Here is a 16503-nt window from a genome sequence, read left to right on the forward strand (position 1 = left end):
AAGAAGCATAGGAACTGAGAAGTGGTCTGTGGTCACCACCTGCAGAACCACTCCTTTATTGGGTGTGTCTTGCAAATTGCCTAGAATTTCCACCTGTTGTCTATTCCATTTGCACAACAGCATGTGAAATTTGTCAATCAGTGTTGCTTCCTAAGTGGACAGTTTGATTTCACAGAAGTGTGATTGACTTGGAGTTACATTGTGTTGTTTAAGTGTTCCCTTTATTTTTTTGAGCAGTGTAGTTACCCGTGTTATTTTGTAAATGTATATATTTTTGCCATTTTTGGGGGGGTGTGTGTTAGAATACCATTTTGGCATTTTGTATAGTTATTTGTTTAAAAATTTGGCCACGTGATAAATGTAATGTAATGTAGCACACTCATTTTGGAAGTCATTCTGAAACTTTGCACAAGTACTGTTGCCCTCTTGTGTTTTTCCACTGAAATTGTCCCCATCATCCTATCTGAATGTTTATTTTTTTATCTTGTTCATTTTAAAGATACAACAATAAAAATAAAAAACATTTTTTTTTCATTGTATTATCTAAACCAGATCTATTGTGTTATATTCTCCTACATTCAATTCACATTTACACAAACTTCAGAGTGTTTTCTTTCAAATGGTACCAAGACTATGCATATCCTTGGTTCTGTGCCTGAGCTACAGTCAGTTAGATTTGGGTATGTCTTCAGGCGGAAATTGAAAAAAGTAGGGGGGGATAGCTCTAAGAGGTTTTTAAGCAAAGTGAAAACAGCATTGTTGCATTGACCAGACTCGTGTGAGGCTCCCGAGTGGCGCAGCAGTCTAAGGAACTGCATCTCAGTGCTAAAGGCGTCACTACAGACCCTGGTTCGATTCCAGGCTCTATCACAACCGGAAGTGATTGTGAGTCCCATAGGGCGGCTCACACTTGGTCCGGCGTTGTCTGGGTTAGGGTTTGGCCGGAGTAGGCCGTCATTGTAAATAAGAATTTGTTCTTAACTGATTTGCCAAGTTAAATACAATTTTTAAAAACTGTCTCGCGGTTGAGGAACAACACATGTGCTCGAGTGACAGGGAGCGGGAATAGGTCTGTGTGGAAAGCAGCATAGAGAGAGCGCGGTCAGCAATGACTCAAGTAGCGAAGTAAACTATAAAAATAGACGTTACACACGTCGTATCACATTTAACAAACCAAACATTCAAATAACATTATAGAAGGTAAAGTAAAAACACACACCGGTCCGCGCAGCAATACAGGTATATCATAAAATACCCTTATCAGTGGTAACAACAGACAAAGTGGAGTGCTTTGATTTGGATCCCTGTTAGCGAAAGCTACTCTTACTGGGGTACGACAATGATCTATCTGCAATATTAAAGCTGATCTACCACTAATAAAATATAAAACACTGCCCTATTCTGTCAAATCCCACATAACCCAGCCAGGCACCCAGAGGTTGTTGCCCACCTGCTCTATACAGCCACAAACCCAGCTTCAGTTCAAATCATGTCCAGTAGTTTCTCTCTGCAATCCAGTCTCCAGCCTTACCTTGCCTTATATTTGGATTAAGACGTTTTTATCCAAATTGACACATACACTGAGTATACAAAACATTAGGAACAACTTCCTAATATTGAGTTGCACCTCCTTTTGCCCTCAGAACAGCCTCAATTCATCAGGCCATGGACTACAAGGTGTTAAATGGTTCCACAGGGATGCTGGCCCATGTAGACTCCAATGCTCCCACAGTTGTGTCAAGTTGGTTGGATGTACTTCAGGTGGTGGACCATTCTTGATATGCTCCACAATTTCTTGTGTGTAAGAAACACAGCAGCGTTGCAGTTCTCAAACCGGTGTGCATGGTGTGCAAACCGGTGTCCATGGCACCTACTATACCTCGTTCAAAGGCATTTAAATCGTTTGTCATGCCCATTCACACCCTGAATGGCACACACACACAATACATATCTTAAAAATGTTTATTTAACCTGTCTCTTCCCCATCATATACACTGATTGAAGTGGATTTAACATCAATAAGGGATCATAGATATCACCTGGTCAGTCTGTCATGGAAAGAGAAGGTATTCCTAATATTTTGTAAACTCAGTGTATAGCCCTTATAACAGTAACCCTGTCCCTTTGCCTCCAGGGAGAGCTGAGAGAGGAGAGGAAAGATGAGGAGCAAAAGGAAGGAATGGGATGTCACCTCTAGGCAGTAAGCAGATAGATGTCCTGAATTATTCCTTTGTTATTTGCTTTCACCAAATACTTTCAGATTGCTGGAAATTATGGAAATGAAACAAGGAACCCCTTTTAGACTATTGAGATGGGCCCTATGGCAGGAAGCTACAGATGGACATAAAACTGTGCAGTGCACTGTGCCAGTTGAGGAGGTGGATATCAGCTGAGTCACCACTCACTGCCTCACAGTGATACAACAGCAGTCAGATGATAGAGATGTGCACCTTTCACTTTCGAAGCAATCAAATATGCATCTAAATACACGGGCTCCGATACAGGAACGATATGTTTTTAGTTTGAAACGATACAATTGAATTGGAGAACAAATCGATGCAATACACTAACATTTGTTGCATAAACATTAATTTTTCATTCTAAATTAAAATCAGCTGCTGAGCTGGATCTGCCTGAGCTGACTGGTGTGTGTAAATTATGTATGTCTATGGTGTATGTAATACACCCCCCCCCCTTTAAGATTTAGATGCACTATTGTAAAGTGACTATTCTACTGGATGTCATAAGGTGAATGCACCGATTTGTAAGTCGCTCTGGATAAGAGCGTCTGCTAAATGACTTAAATGTAGATGTAAATATAGGCACCTGAGCCATATCAGATTTGGGGAGGGAAATGTAGCCTATTTTTTTAATCACCATAACCCACTACTTGTCATTTTTTTGGTTAAGTGTTTACTAGTAATGTATCAATATGAATAATTTACAAATTAGCTATGACATAGACAATGAATATAATGCACAACTTTGGATTTTACCCTTTTGGAAGTTTATGAAGTAATCTCTTCTCGCTTCGGCCATGCACCCCGCAAAAGTGATTGCTGTCCTGGTTATGAAATTATCGATTTTACCCTACATAAAAAAACATGAGCATATAAACTGTTTAAATTAGGGGGAGCTTTAAACGGTAAAATTAAATTAGGCTCCTTGGAAATCCCTAACTTAAAAGATACATTCTTCACAAAATATAACTAACAAGTACCGATCATTACCGGAAAATAAAAATTCCTTTGCCACACAGAGGCTCTAGTTTTATGACTGTAGCCTAGTGCCGGTTTGATGACTTGTCATTGGACAACAACAGCAAGCAAAACACATCACTCGTGAAAAGCAAGAGCACCAGCAGCCTAAATTATTCAATTCTCTCTCCCCGCGGGAAGCGTGATGTAGACTATCTGCATTGTGAATTCACATGGAATTTTTATTTTATTTCTGTGATCGCTTTAACAGAAAAATTATTTAAAGGCTGTTTAAACATTAACAAAAATGGTCCATCCGTTACTTCCCTAGTTCAAAGCAAAACTACCAAAACTATTGTTTATGGTTAAGTTGTGCAATCAAAATAAAATCTATTTAAAGCCCCGTTCAGCAGGTACAGTACAGCCAGATGAGAGTTGTGCGTCTGGTAGCTTACTGTTATTCTTGTAAAACAAGTTTACAGCACATTATAACAATGACCTAGGCAAATTACATAGGTTATCACTCAACTAATAAAGCCTAATATCACGCAAACCATATTAGCATTTGAAAGCTGGGCACAGTGCGCAGTTTGACTAGGCGACTAATAATCGCCTGGGGTTGTTTGACATGCAAAATGACTTGTAGATCAATTACTGTCAACACAGTTACATGTAGTTTGACACTGAAAGTTTTCACAAAATCTGAGGTATTTTCGAAAGGTAAATAATGCAATATGAGCCACAAAAAAAAATGAACCAGTGATTGTAACGTTTGAATCGATTTTCTGACCGACGCATGCTACATTTGGATCGGTTTGGGGTCCGCGGACCCACGTACTTGAATAGGGGATTACCGATACGCCATTACATGCCTATAAGAAAGCTATGCTGAACACACAAACCACACACCTACACTGATATTAAATAAATGGGGCTAGTAAGAGAGTCCCACAAAGGGCTTAACCTGCTATTTTGATTTTATCCATCTTGGTTTAAAAATCAGTAGACACAAGGGAGAGGAGATGCAGTGATGTAAGCCACTTTATACTACTATTGCAATGCAGCCCATCCATAGTATTGAGTTGCAGCCTCTTGGGAGGTAGGAACATCAATATCTCCCAGTCCGTAGGGAGATGGAATTAGATGGTGCCTATCTTTCCCAATAATTATGGAATAAGGCCTGCAGTCATCTTCATATAACAAATGACAGAAAATATGTAATTAAATAGGGACTTAAACCTACTTTTGAGCAATAAACAAAGTTGACCTATGGGTGAACTATACACACTTTTAGGATTTCCAATGTGAGACTATCGGTTGAAACAATTTACTCTCCTATGAAATGGCCTCAACTGACCAACTCTGGAGGTTCGGAAAGACACGCACACAAAAAACCTTGGTCAGACAGGGAGGATGAATCACTTCTTTTCACCATCTCCTCGGACACAACAGTCTGCACATTCACAGATGCACTCACTTCCTCATACACCCAAGGCCAGGTCAAATCGCTGCCTGGTCATTTGCATACCAGTCACATACCAGAGTGCTCAATAAATACATCTGCATCGTCAGTCATTGGGATCACTGGTACCTGAGGTTATCAACATACATTGTGGTTCATATAACTTACTAATGGACATGTCCGGTAGTCAGGATCATTGTCAACACAAAACATGTTAAAACCGGTTGACTGTGTGGTTACCAATTGTCTAGGTGAATGTGTTTGAGTTGTGCATCATTGATGTATAAAGGATAGTCAAAAGAATAATAATTTCTAAACTGGGGGGCATAGACACAGTCACGTCCAAACCACAATAGTTAATTAAGGTAATGTCTATGCAACGTGTTCAACCCTCAAACACAAATTTGTAATATCAGCCATGTTCAAGGCTTAGAGATTTTTGTAGAATCTCAGCCAAGTAGTGAAATGGTAACTAGTTCACCGGCAGGAAGATGCCTGACTTCATGGACCATTTTAGGCAGGGTGGGTCACATTGGCCCGACGCAGGGGCCTCTTCTAGCCCAAAGCACCAAACCTAATCGAACACAAATTCACGATATCAAACATGATTCCTCACCCCAGTAACAGTATATTGGATTGTTAACGGGCTTCATTTTTATCCAGATTTAAACTACACACTGCAGTATGGTGGGTTAACCATCTACCTAGTTGAAAAGTCCGAACGTTCAGTTTCGGTTTTGAATTCCATTTGCCATCACATCCATATTCGGCTTCGCTGACCTGGCTTTCACCACTAACTATTTAGCTAGAACATCATTGACATGGCGACCTACCCGTCACCGCCGGTCCCTTTCTTCTAGTCTGTCGTATGCCTCGTCTGGGTTCGGCCTGTTTTGTGCGAGTGTGTGTGTGGCCGGCGGATTACAAAAGCTACCTTGCTAGTTCGGCTAACGATATTAGCTAGCGTGGAAGCTAGCATCCAACAAGCTCCTCTTGACTTGCACGGGCCTGATGGGTTTCTGTTGCCTACACCGTGCCCTTTCTTCTTCCCCGACGTGTCCGCCGTTATTTGGACGTTAACAGGCTCTCGGCTTGTGTTTCTATCTTCTTGCACACCCGTTGTCTCGTATGAGAATAGTATTGAGTGAGTGAAGGCGCCGCGGCCTGTCGCACAATCAAAGATGGCAGACCGCCAGTCCACGATCGTCACTAGTTACCACAGCCACAAAGTCAGAATTATGTCTAAACTCCGCCCTTTTCTACAATTTATCTTCTTAAAATCTGACTTTAAACCTAAACCACACTGCTAACCGTATACCTAACCTTAAATGAAGACTAAAAATCGACTTTTTGATTTCATTAATTTTTACGATATAGTCAATATAGACTTTGTGACTGTGGTAACTAGTGACAACCCCAGTTCCACGGGTGTCTGACATCATCACCCACCCACAGAAGACGGCGGCTGCGGAGCAATTCAATTCAATTGCGGAGCATCAGTCTTGAAAAATATGAATGATATACTGACAAGATACATGTCTCTCCGTCCTAACAATGGGAGTCGTTGTCCACAAAGCGGCACGGCGGTACTAGCCTCATACTATGAATATTCATGGTCATCGAGACAACTCCGTTATATAAAGAGTTTCTTCTAAAAGTGACCGGGATCTCACGTGTCCTACATATCAGTACATTCCTAACAACTTTATCATTACGAAACTTCCAATAGATCAACAAAAAACTCACGTAGCAAATAAGACATACATTTTTCAGTTGACTAAATTCGACACTCTCATTGACCTCCGTACAAAAACTCCTTGCTTGGTGAGCGAAACAACGAAAAAGCGCCACCTGCTTGCTGGAAGAAGACAGTTAATTCCGCTGAGTTTGGCCTGTTCTTCTTCCTCTGGTTAAATTTTAAAACTCTGTGGTAGGATGAAGCCACAGGTGAGCAGACACTGGCCGTGTTCGAGAAGATCAAAACCGTAATGTATCATGGGTAAATTGTGACTGACTGACAGATTTACAAATAATAATGATCTGTAGATTATTATTTATGATGCAGGGTTCTTTGCGGATCTGTCAGTCTGCAGTTGCCTGCAATTTCGAACAAGCCCACTGCAGTAAGGTTGGTTTGTCATTTTCACTATTTAAAAATTAAAGACTAAGGACAGTGTCGGGAGAACGAACGGGCAACTTCTAGCTGGAACAAATTGTTTGGAGTGGTACCCTACTGTACCTCATCTCTGCACCATTAGCCCACATGTGATAAGAACACCCCGCTGTCAGGAGTGGATTGGACATCTGGCAAATGGCAGATGGGATAGACCATTTTTTTGCTGGTTGGGCTGGTCGAAATTGACACACACACAAAATATTTGTATATACACTACATGACCAAAAGTTAAACACGTCATCAGCAAAGAGACTTTCTACGACTTACAAAAAAACATAAAGGGTGCATATAAATGTAGAAAGAGCACGTTCTACGTTGTCACTTCACTCTCCTCTCCCCCCATGCACTCAAGATTTGTTTTTATCTGATCGTATAACATTTCAGAATGCCATTGCAGGACAAACACAGCTTTGGAAGCCTTTCCCCGTTGAAGATAGGAGGGTCTCACCTTTCTGTTGGTATAATTTGTATTTCTCAACTCTCAATATTCAGCTAAATAGCAACTATTTTACAACCAAGATGTTTGATATGGCTTTGAGATGTGGAGTTTTTTGTAGGACATTCAGTGTACTGTTGGATGAATACATGGCTACTAGCAGTGTGTATTATATTTAGAGTTGGCGATCTAGTTCATGTGTTTTGAGTTTCCACTTCCTAAGGTGTTGAACCCCAAATGAATTAGCCTATGATATTAATTAGTGCACAGAAAGATGTATGTAATTCATCTCTGTTTTGACAGTAAAATATAGCAACTATGGTCCAGATTGTCAACTCCAAATTCCTGACAATCTGGACTATGTTGCCCATCAAAATATCTTGAATCATGCATTCCTGCTTAGACTTGTTAGATTAAACAATTTAATTATTGAATACCTCAGGAGTCAATTTATTATAGTTCTTTATTATAGCACTATGAATGACTTTACAAATCATGGGCTGGCGCCACCAACCGTAAAAGTTAGTGGCATCAGTGACACCAGGGGAAATGTTAGTGTAGAGTCCTGTAATAGTAATTAACACCTAGGGTAAGTGTTGATTCAGGGGAGCACATATGACAGCCATTAATTTGCAATGGAGCCTAAGTCGTTAGGTTTAATTTTAGAACGTGTATGGCTTAAGCGTACAGACAGAGAACAAGAAGACCGTGTGGATAAAAGTCCGCCCATGCCTCCTGTACAGTTACGATGGTTGTTTCTAGTGAGGGGATGATTGATACATACAGGAGCTCCTCCTCCTTCTTCTTCCATGGTGCTTTAGAGGTGCTTGAAGCCAACCTTACTGAATCACATTATTATTCCTATCACTCTCGGCTCTGCCTACTCACAGGGAGCCTCTTAGGACCCATCTTCCTCTACTACTCTCTTCACTGCCTCACCATACAATACATTCTGTACTACTCTGACCCTGGCAACCCCAACCTGTCTTTCTCTCACCGGACACTTCTGATCTCCAGCAACATGGGTACCCCTACAGTTAACACACACAGCTTTTTCCACCGATACTACGATACTACACATTCCTTTGCCTCATGTCCTCCTGCATACTTCTCACATCCAGGAATCTCCCTCCTACAAATTGCTGCAATATGATTGGCACTTAAAACACTGTAATGGGTTCGGGACAAAGCTCTCACGGGATAACTGGCACATCCTAACTCGACTTTGTCAGGTAAAGACTCTGCTACAAAACTCAGCAGGACAGACAGTGTCTTCTCTGTTACACCACACTCTCCGCCGGGTCTGCTTCGCACCAAATGGCGGGTGTCACAGACACTGGGAATCTTACAATTCAGTTGGTCCTTCTCAACACTTAACACCACCCCAGTTATCACTTCTTTCAATGGTGCCCTTCTCTGGAGAGCAAACCCAGCTAACAACAAATGTTCCCACAACATTAGAGAACGTTCCCTTAAGAGTCTCATTAGGTCATAAACTAAAATTTTCATAGGAATGTTCCCATGAATTCCAAGGAATGTTTCCAAGAGACCACTCACTTAATGTCAAATAGAACTTACCCAGAATGTGGTTACCATGTACTCATGTTCTAGACACGTATTATGGTAACATTGCAAGAACATTCATGTGTCCAGTTTTTTGTGGGTTAGGAGAATAATCCATCAACGTCCCACCTAACATACACAGAACAAGTGTGTAGACATGTGTCATGGGAATGTTGCAAGAATTCATTACACATCACATATTGTTACTGTTGCCAAGCCAATCAAGGCCCTGATTGGTAAACCACTGATTCATTCATAGCTTTTTATGTTACAAATTACAATTCGTATTATAAGTTATGAATTTGCAAACATATGATATGTTATGAATTCTAGCTAGGTGGCTAATGTTAGCTAGCTGGCTAACGTTAACTAGGCTAGGGGTTAGGGTTAGGATTAAGGTTAGGGTTAAATTTATGAGTTAGGTTAAAGGGTTTTACGGTTAAAGGGTTAGAGGAAGGGTTAAGATTAGGGGAATGGTTAGCTAACATGCTAAGCACTTGCAAATTAGCTAAAAATAAGTAAGTAGTTGAAAAGTTGCTAATTAAACTAAAGTTGTCCGTAATGATTTTCTAACTCACAACCTTTGGGTTACTAGACATTCGTGATATACATCCACCCAACCATCCTACTTTTGTTTTTGCCTTAAGTAAGCATCTGTCTTATGTAACCATACCAAACTTGACATACTAATTTGAGTGTCCCTGGATTTACATTTACTATGTAACATCTAGTCTATGACTCCAGGTTGTACTCACACAGTGTTATCAACTTACATATTTGATATACATGATCACATTATACATGTTCATTTATACAGTAATTATTTTTCAACATGTCCTCATCTGGGAGTTGAACTCACAACTTCTTGGTTCATGACACTCTGATGTTCACGCTACACCACCATGTAGCAGGTAGCAGAAAATCTGACTATTCTCATCATTGATTTCATTGACTTATTTCAGAAATTAAAGGGCTTTCTGTATCGTTGCCTAAAGTTGGCGGGGCAAATAACCTGTCCTAATGATATTTCTGAATCATTATGATCAATCAAATATTTTCTCGAGTGTACTTTTAACAGAGCTGAGATTTACTTCAAAGTGCATTCACCCTATTGCTTACATCTATCAAGTTGTTTCATAACTACACTAGCGCATAGGGAGGTAGGTGGGTTTAGGGTTTCTTCTGGGCAGGGCCTAACTATACTGGCCCAATAAGCACATGCCCTAGAGATATCCCTTATTGGGACAGTGGTTAGGGTGTTCACCACTTGTGGTGGTGGCCTGGGTCTGAGACCCGCAAGGGGTGTCAGCCTACTCTCACATTTTTAGCAATATATGTTATTGTCATTTTGAACTGCCTTTATCAGACATTTCGATTGTTGATATGGAACGTTATTTATAACACTTGGTAATATTATTTATGCATCTTTGTTTATTATCATAATCTGTGTTTAGATTACTCCTCTCACTCATTTCTGGAACTTTGTGTCTTTGTGCACGATCTCCAGATGCTTTTTCAGGTTTGATGTGATGTTTCTGGATGAAGAGATCATTCAATGTTTGCATTTGACTAAAAATGTTATCTTTCTCCTCAATTAACTCAAAATAATAGGAGCATTTAGACAAAGAAAAGGTTACACGGGGTAACAAAACAGCTGCCATTTTTCTTTGATTTTTGGCTTGATTATATCCTACTGAAAACGGGTTAGCCTACAGCATGAATTAGCGTGAGACAAGATTTGAAATATAGATATATATATATAACACACCGGTAGAGATATGCTTCTGAAAGTAATATACGGGTTACTTGAAAAGATAACTCTAATAATACAACTATATTTGAAGACAGTACCTCGTTATAGTACTCTGTTACTCATACAAGTAATATATACTGAACAAAATATATAACGCAACATGCAACAATTTCAAATATTTTACTAGAGTTACAGTTCATAAGGAAATAAGTTCATTGAAATAAATGAATTAGGCCCTAATCTACGGAATTCACATCAGTGGGAATACAGATATGCATCCGTTGGTCACATATACCTTTATAAAAGGTATCAGACAACCAGTCAGTATCTGGTGTAACCACTATTTGCCTAATGCAGCACAACACATCTCCTTTGCATAGAGTTGATCTGGCTGTAGATTGTGGCCTGTGGAATATTGTCCCACTACTCTTCAGTGAAGTTGTTGGATATTGGCGGGAACTGGAACACATTGACATAGACGTCGATCCAGAGCATTCCAAATATGCTCAATGGGTGACATGTCTGAAGAGTATGCAGGCCATGAAAGAACTGGGACATTTTCAGCTTCCAAGAATTGTGTACAGATCTTTGAGACATGGGGCCGTGCATTATCATACTGAAACATGAGGTGATGGCGGTGGATGAATGGCACGAAAATGGGCCTCAGGATATCGCCACGGTATCTCTGTGCATTCAAATTGCCATCGATAAAATGCAATTGTCTTGGTTGTCCGTAGCTTATGTGCCAGCCCATACCATAACACCACCATCTCCATGGGGCACTCTGATCACAACGTTGACATCAGCAAACAGCTCACCCACATGACGCCATACACGTGGTCTGCGGTTGTGAGGCCGGTTGTACACACTGCCAAATTCTCTAAAGCGATGTTGGAGGCAGCTTATGGTAGAGATATGAACATTAAATTCTTTGGCAACATCTCTGGTGGAGCAGTCAGCATGCCAATTGCACGCTCCCTCAAAACATAAGGCATCTGTGGCATATTTTAGAGTGGCCTAATATTGTCCCCAGCACAAGGTGCACCTGATCATGCTGTTTAATCAGCTTCTTGACATGCCACACCTGTCAGGTGGATGGATTATCTATTGGTTAAGGATAAATAATCACTAACAGGGATGTAAACAAATTTGTCCACAAAATTTGAGAGAAATAGCTTTTTGTGCATTTAGAATATGTCTGGCATATTTTATTTCATCTCATGAAACATGAGACCAACATTTTACATGTTGTGTTGATATTTTTGTTCAGTGTATTGCTATTTTTCCACATTAACACTTGGAGATGGAACTCTGTGTTGTGTATAATTTTATATAACTTGCATCATCATTGTTTAAATGATAAATGTAAGAATGTTCAGACATGCTACTGTAAATATAGACATTTTACATATTCTGTTCCTCAACTTTGAAATTAGATCCAATAAGTCAAATGAAGTAAATGAAGACAACAGTTGTCTTGACTTTAAATGTCAAGTCAGGATAACTACAAATCTGTACATTGACTTAACTTACAAAATTAAGTTAAATCGGCTAAGACCTATGTCTTTCTTTAACTTTTAAGTCAAAACCAAGAAGTCCAATCAGTGGTCTGTGCAACTGCCTCCGGTGCACATGCACTGTTGTGTGGGTGGGTTTGAGTCTGGGTTTGAACTTCTTAATTGTTGACCTAATAGTGTACCTCTTGTTTAAAAGTGGAAACCATTTTTTTATTTTTGAATTTGTGAGTGTTTTTGCCTTTCCACATTGTGATTGGTGAAAAATTATTTATTTTTATACCCCAGTTAAAGGGAGTCATGGAAGTTCATTTTTTCATAAGTAAGAATCCCTATGGGGTGCCAACAATTGTCACAATTATCATTTTGTGGATCAGTTTATTTTAAATGGAATTTGATGGGGGCAACTTTACTGGAGTGATTTCCCCCATATTCCTTGCAGCCAATAAATAGATTTTTTGTCTCTGAGGGCAAAAGTCACATGCAATATGTCTTTCTCATTTCTGTCACCACTGCAGCAAATGTTGATGAATATGGAGCTGCATAGCATGAACTGTGCCAATTGTATGGGCCATGGGTTCATATTGTGTTAGCTGAGGGTTACAGGTTTTTACTGCATGAAGGTCTACACATGTGTATCTAAGGTCAAGCTGCTTGATTAGCAAGTCGGCCTATTGCTTATTCCTGCAAGACTAACTGTAAGTCACTCTGGATAAGAGTGTCTGCTCTCTGAATAAATTGTAGGAGAATGATTTATATTGACTATTTCTACTGGGCCTAAGCTTTCATGGTTAGCCATTTTTTTGTCTTTTTTTTAACCTTTATTTTACTAGGCAAGTCAGTTTAAGAACAAATTCTTATTTTCAATGACGGCCTAGGAACAGTGGGTTAACTAACAATTCGTGTTTGGGGAATGCCAATGTAGTGAAAGTAATATGTGTAATGTTACAATTGGTTATACAAGAGATTAACTACAACAACAAAAAACACTTGGAATGCATCAGATGAGCGATCCCATTGTGTGATGTTTGTGTAGTTTGCTCCTTGTTTGCGCATTGATAGGGGATACAGATCAAACGTAATTTTGTTTAGCACTTGCTCCTTGTAATTCTAGTAATCAATGAATTCTCAAACAGAAGTGTATAATGTTTAGAATCAAACACATTTTTTTATTTACTTAAGCCTTGTCATACTAGCACAATTTATTTTAGAACTCAGTGGTAATCTTTGGCGGGGGTGCATTTCAGGAAGTGGCTTGATCAAGACGGTGCTTCAGCAACTCTACTGCATTCAAAAGCTTTCCAAGCGGGAGTGAGTAGCTTGGCAAAAGCTGAGTATCTCCTTTAAAGCAATACAACCACTAGCATGTTATTTACCTACTTGGTAACCTACACGGTATACATATTTATATTTATTGGGTAAGTTAACAAGTGCCCTTTATAAAAAAAATAATGATAACTTTTCAGCACAATAATAGCAAGGGCCACTAAGGTACATGCTAGTTAGCTGGTTAGCACCGCACACACCAAACCATGTTATAAAAATTAATTTTGCAGTTAGTAAACAGGTTTACCTAGACAGCACTTTTTATGTAAAGATTCTTTTTTAGATTCTTAGAAATCCAAAAGCATTATTCCTTCAATGGATGAAGTGAAACTGTAAGTATTGCAGATTTGACACATCAAATCTACACATCCTTATTAGACATTACAAATTGAAGCGTGGACATTATGCAAGAACCTGTCCATTACCATGGATCCACCAAGACTGTCCCTGCACCTTTAAAACAGAAATAGCACTCAAGAAGCATTTGACTCAACTAGAGGTCGACTGATTAATTGGAATGGCAGATTAATTAGGGCCGATTTCAAGTTTTCATAACAATCGGAGATTGGTATTTTTGGGCACCGATTTGCCGACCTTTTAAATTTATTTTAGATTTTTTTAATACCTTTATTTAACTAGGCAAGTCAGTTACGAACACATTTTTACTTTCAATTACGGCCTAGGAATGGTGGGTTAACCAATAATTATTGTTATTGCTCAATACAATTGCAGTTTTGACATTTGAAGTGTGTTTGTTATTTGTAACTAGGCACAGCCCGTTACTTGCAACAAGTAAATATTTTATGATGTGTGAATTCTATAGTCAAAATTTGAGTAAAAAAGATTACAGAGATTCACAGCACAAGAACGGTTCGTCGGGAGCTTCATGAAATCAGTTTCCATGGCCGAGCAGCCGTACACAAGCCTAAGATCACCATACGCATTGCCAAGTGTCGGCTGGAGTGGTGTAAAGCTCGGACTCTGGAGCAGTGGAAATGCGTTCTCTGGAGTGATGAATCATGCTTCACCATCTGGCAGTCCGACGGACAAATCTGGGTTTGGCGGATGCCAGGAGAAGGCAACCTGCCCTAATGCATAGTGCCAACTGTAAAGGTTGGTGGAGGAACAATGGTCTGGGGCTGTTTTTCATGGTTTGGGCTAGGCCCCTTAGTTCCAGTGAAGGGAAATCTTAACGCTACAGCATACAATGGAATTGTAGATGATTCTGTGCTTCCAACTTTGTGGCAGAAGTTAGGGGAAGGCCCTTTCCTGTTTCGGCATGACAATGCCCCCGTGCACAAAGTGCGGTCCAAACAGAAATAGTTTGTTGAGATCAGTGTAGAAGAACTTCACTGGCCTGCACAGAGCCCTGACCTCAATGCAATTGGACACCTTTGGAATGAATTGGAACGCCAACTGTGAACCAGGCCTAATCGACCAACATCAGTGCCCGACCTCACTAATGCTCTTGTGGCTGAATGGAAGCAAGTCCCTGCAGCAATGTTCCAACATCTAGTGGAAAGCCTTCCAAGAAGAGTGGAGGCTGCAAAGGGCGGACCAACTCCATATTAATGACCATGATTTTGGAATGAGATGTTCGACGAACAGGTGTCCACATACGTTTGGTCATGTAGTGTCTCTGATGCTGTCTGGTCCAAAAGAGTATGACATTGTTGCCGCCCGTAGCCTTGAATGCAAGGAAAGCCATCAAGAATTTGGCCTCCCTTGATTAAAAAAAAGTTTTGAAAATAATAACCAATCAGCGTTAAGCTAAACTGAGTGAGCTCAACTGTGAATGGTCCTGACACACAAAAAAAAAAGTGTCACGGGAAGCCAGTTTGGATTTGGCTTCACTCCAAACGCATCGAGTGCATACATTACTGACAGAAACTCTTTGTGCATCTTGTTGTGTTGTCCTCCGGTGTCTAGCTAGCTAGCTAAAATGGTCCCTTTCCTAAATTAGCCATGGATGGAGATAGGGATTTGGACTCGTGGTTTTACTTAATTCCCTGTACTGACCAATGATTATAACGGCAATTCTGATCCAACCATAAATTCATACATTCTGCCCCTGGCCTGAGAGGATGGAAGTTCAATATGTAGCTAGATGTAGAAGGCTAATGTTAACTAGCTAACGTTGCCCATGAAAGGAAGTTAGGCTAGCGAGCAAGCTTTTTAGCCAGGACAATAAAAAATGAAAGCGTGTACTGTATGACAGAGTGATAGACAGTTTCTTCAACATTAAAGAGGGTGAGTCAACATGTTTCTTCTACTTGCACGCACACACCAGCGCACACACACATAAATCAGAACCATGAACAGCCACATCTTATTTCGCTTACGTTGATTAGACTAAATCGTTTTTAGTATCTTAGTTGTCACTGTATTAGACTAAGCAGAGGTGATTTGAAGTTTAAATGGTGCTGGAATAATGGAGGCAGCTAATGTTTTCTTTGTGACTTGTGGTAACTCTCCGTGGTTCTAAATCAATAGTTTTTTTAGTGGTCCGAAAATGTGGGAAACATTAACTTGCTTGACCGTGCTGTAGGTTCAATGCAATATGTTTTATGGACTTCACCAGACAGAGGATGCTCTCCGGTTTTGTGATGAAACAAAGGGGGTTGAATTTATTCTGCCACTGTGTCTTCTTATTGTCTCTGCTTTGGGCTTAAATATCAAGGTCGCAAGGCATATGAACGAACAGGTTATAGAGCAAACAACGCAATTATCACAACACATAGATTGTAATATGGCTTTTTTTCTAGCTTGGCTTCCCCAGTGATTTTACCCATGCACAACTATTAGATTAGATTTGTGTTAACTAACAAAGTGCAAAGAAATGTTCATTCAAGATGGGAGGACCTACTTGAATTTGGTTAAAACCCCCTAAGGTCGATGTGCACGTAGAAAATCAAATTAGCATAATAAAAGAATCCCAGAAAAATCTGTCATTTTAAACTAGAGATATGTTTTTTTGCATCTGGTGGTGGATTGAGACGCATATCCATTCATCTGCGATCAAAGGGCGACAGAGCTGAGTTTGTTAGACCATGACACATCCCAAAAATCTGTCTTC

General features: G+C 39.9%; 1 protein-coding gene across 1 annotated transcript in view; it reads right to left on the reverse strand.

Moving 5' to 3' along the window:
- The window catches only part of prrc2c (proline-rich coiled-coil 2C), a 42196-nt gene extending 36301 nt beyond the window's left edge, over positions 1 to 5895 (reverse strand). The window contains 1 exon segment of the mRNA XM_052480368.1: positions 5493 to 5895. The gene's annotated coding sequence lies outside the window, so the exon portion shown is untranslated.
- Positions 5896 to 16503: the final 10608 nt, after the last annotated feature.

This window comes from Oncorhynchus keta, chromosome 26 (assembly GCF_023373465.1).
Source record: "Oncorhynchus keta strain PuntledgeMale-10-30-2019 chromosome 26, Oket_V2, whole genome shotgun sequence".
Lineage (NCBI taxonomy): Eukaryota > Metazoa > Chordata > Actinopteri > Salmoniformes > Salmonidae > Oncorhynchus > Oncorhynchus keta.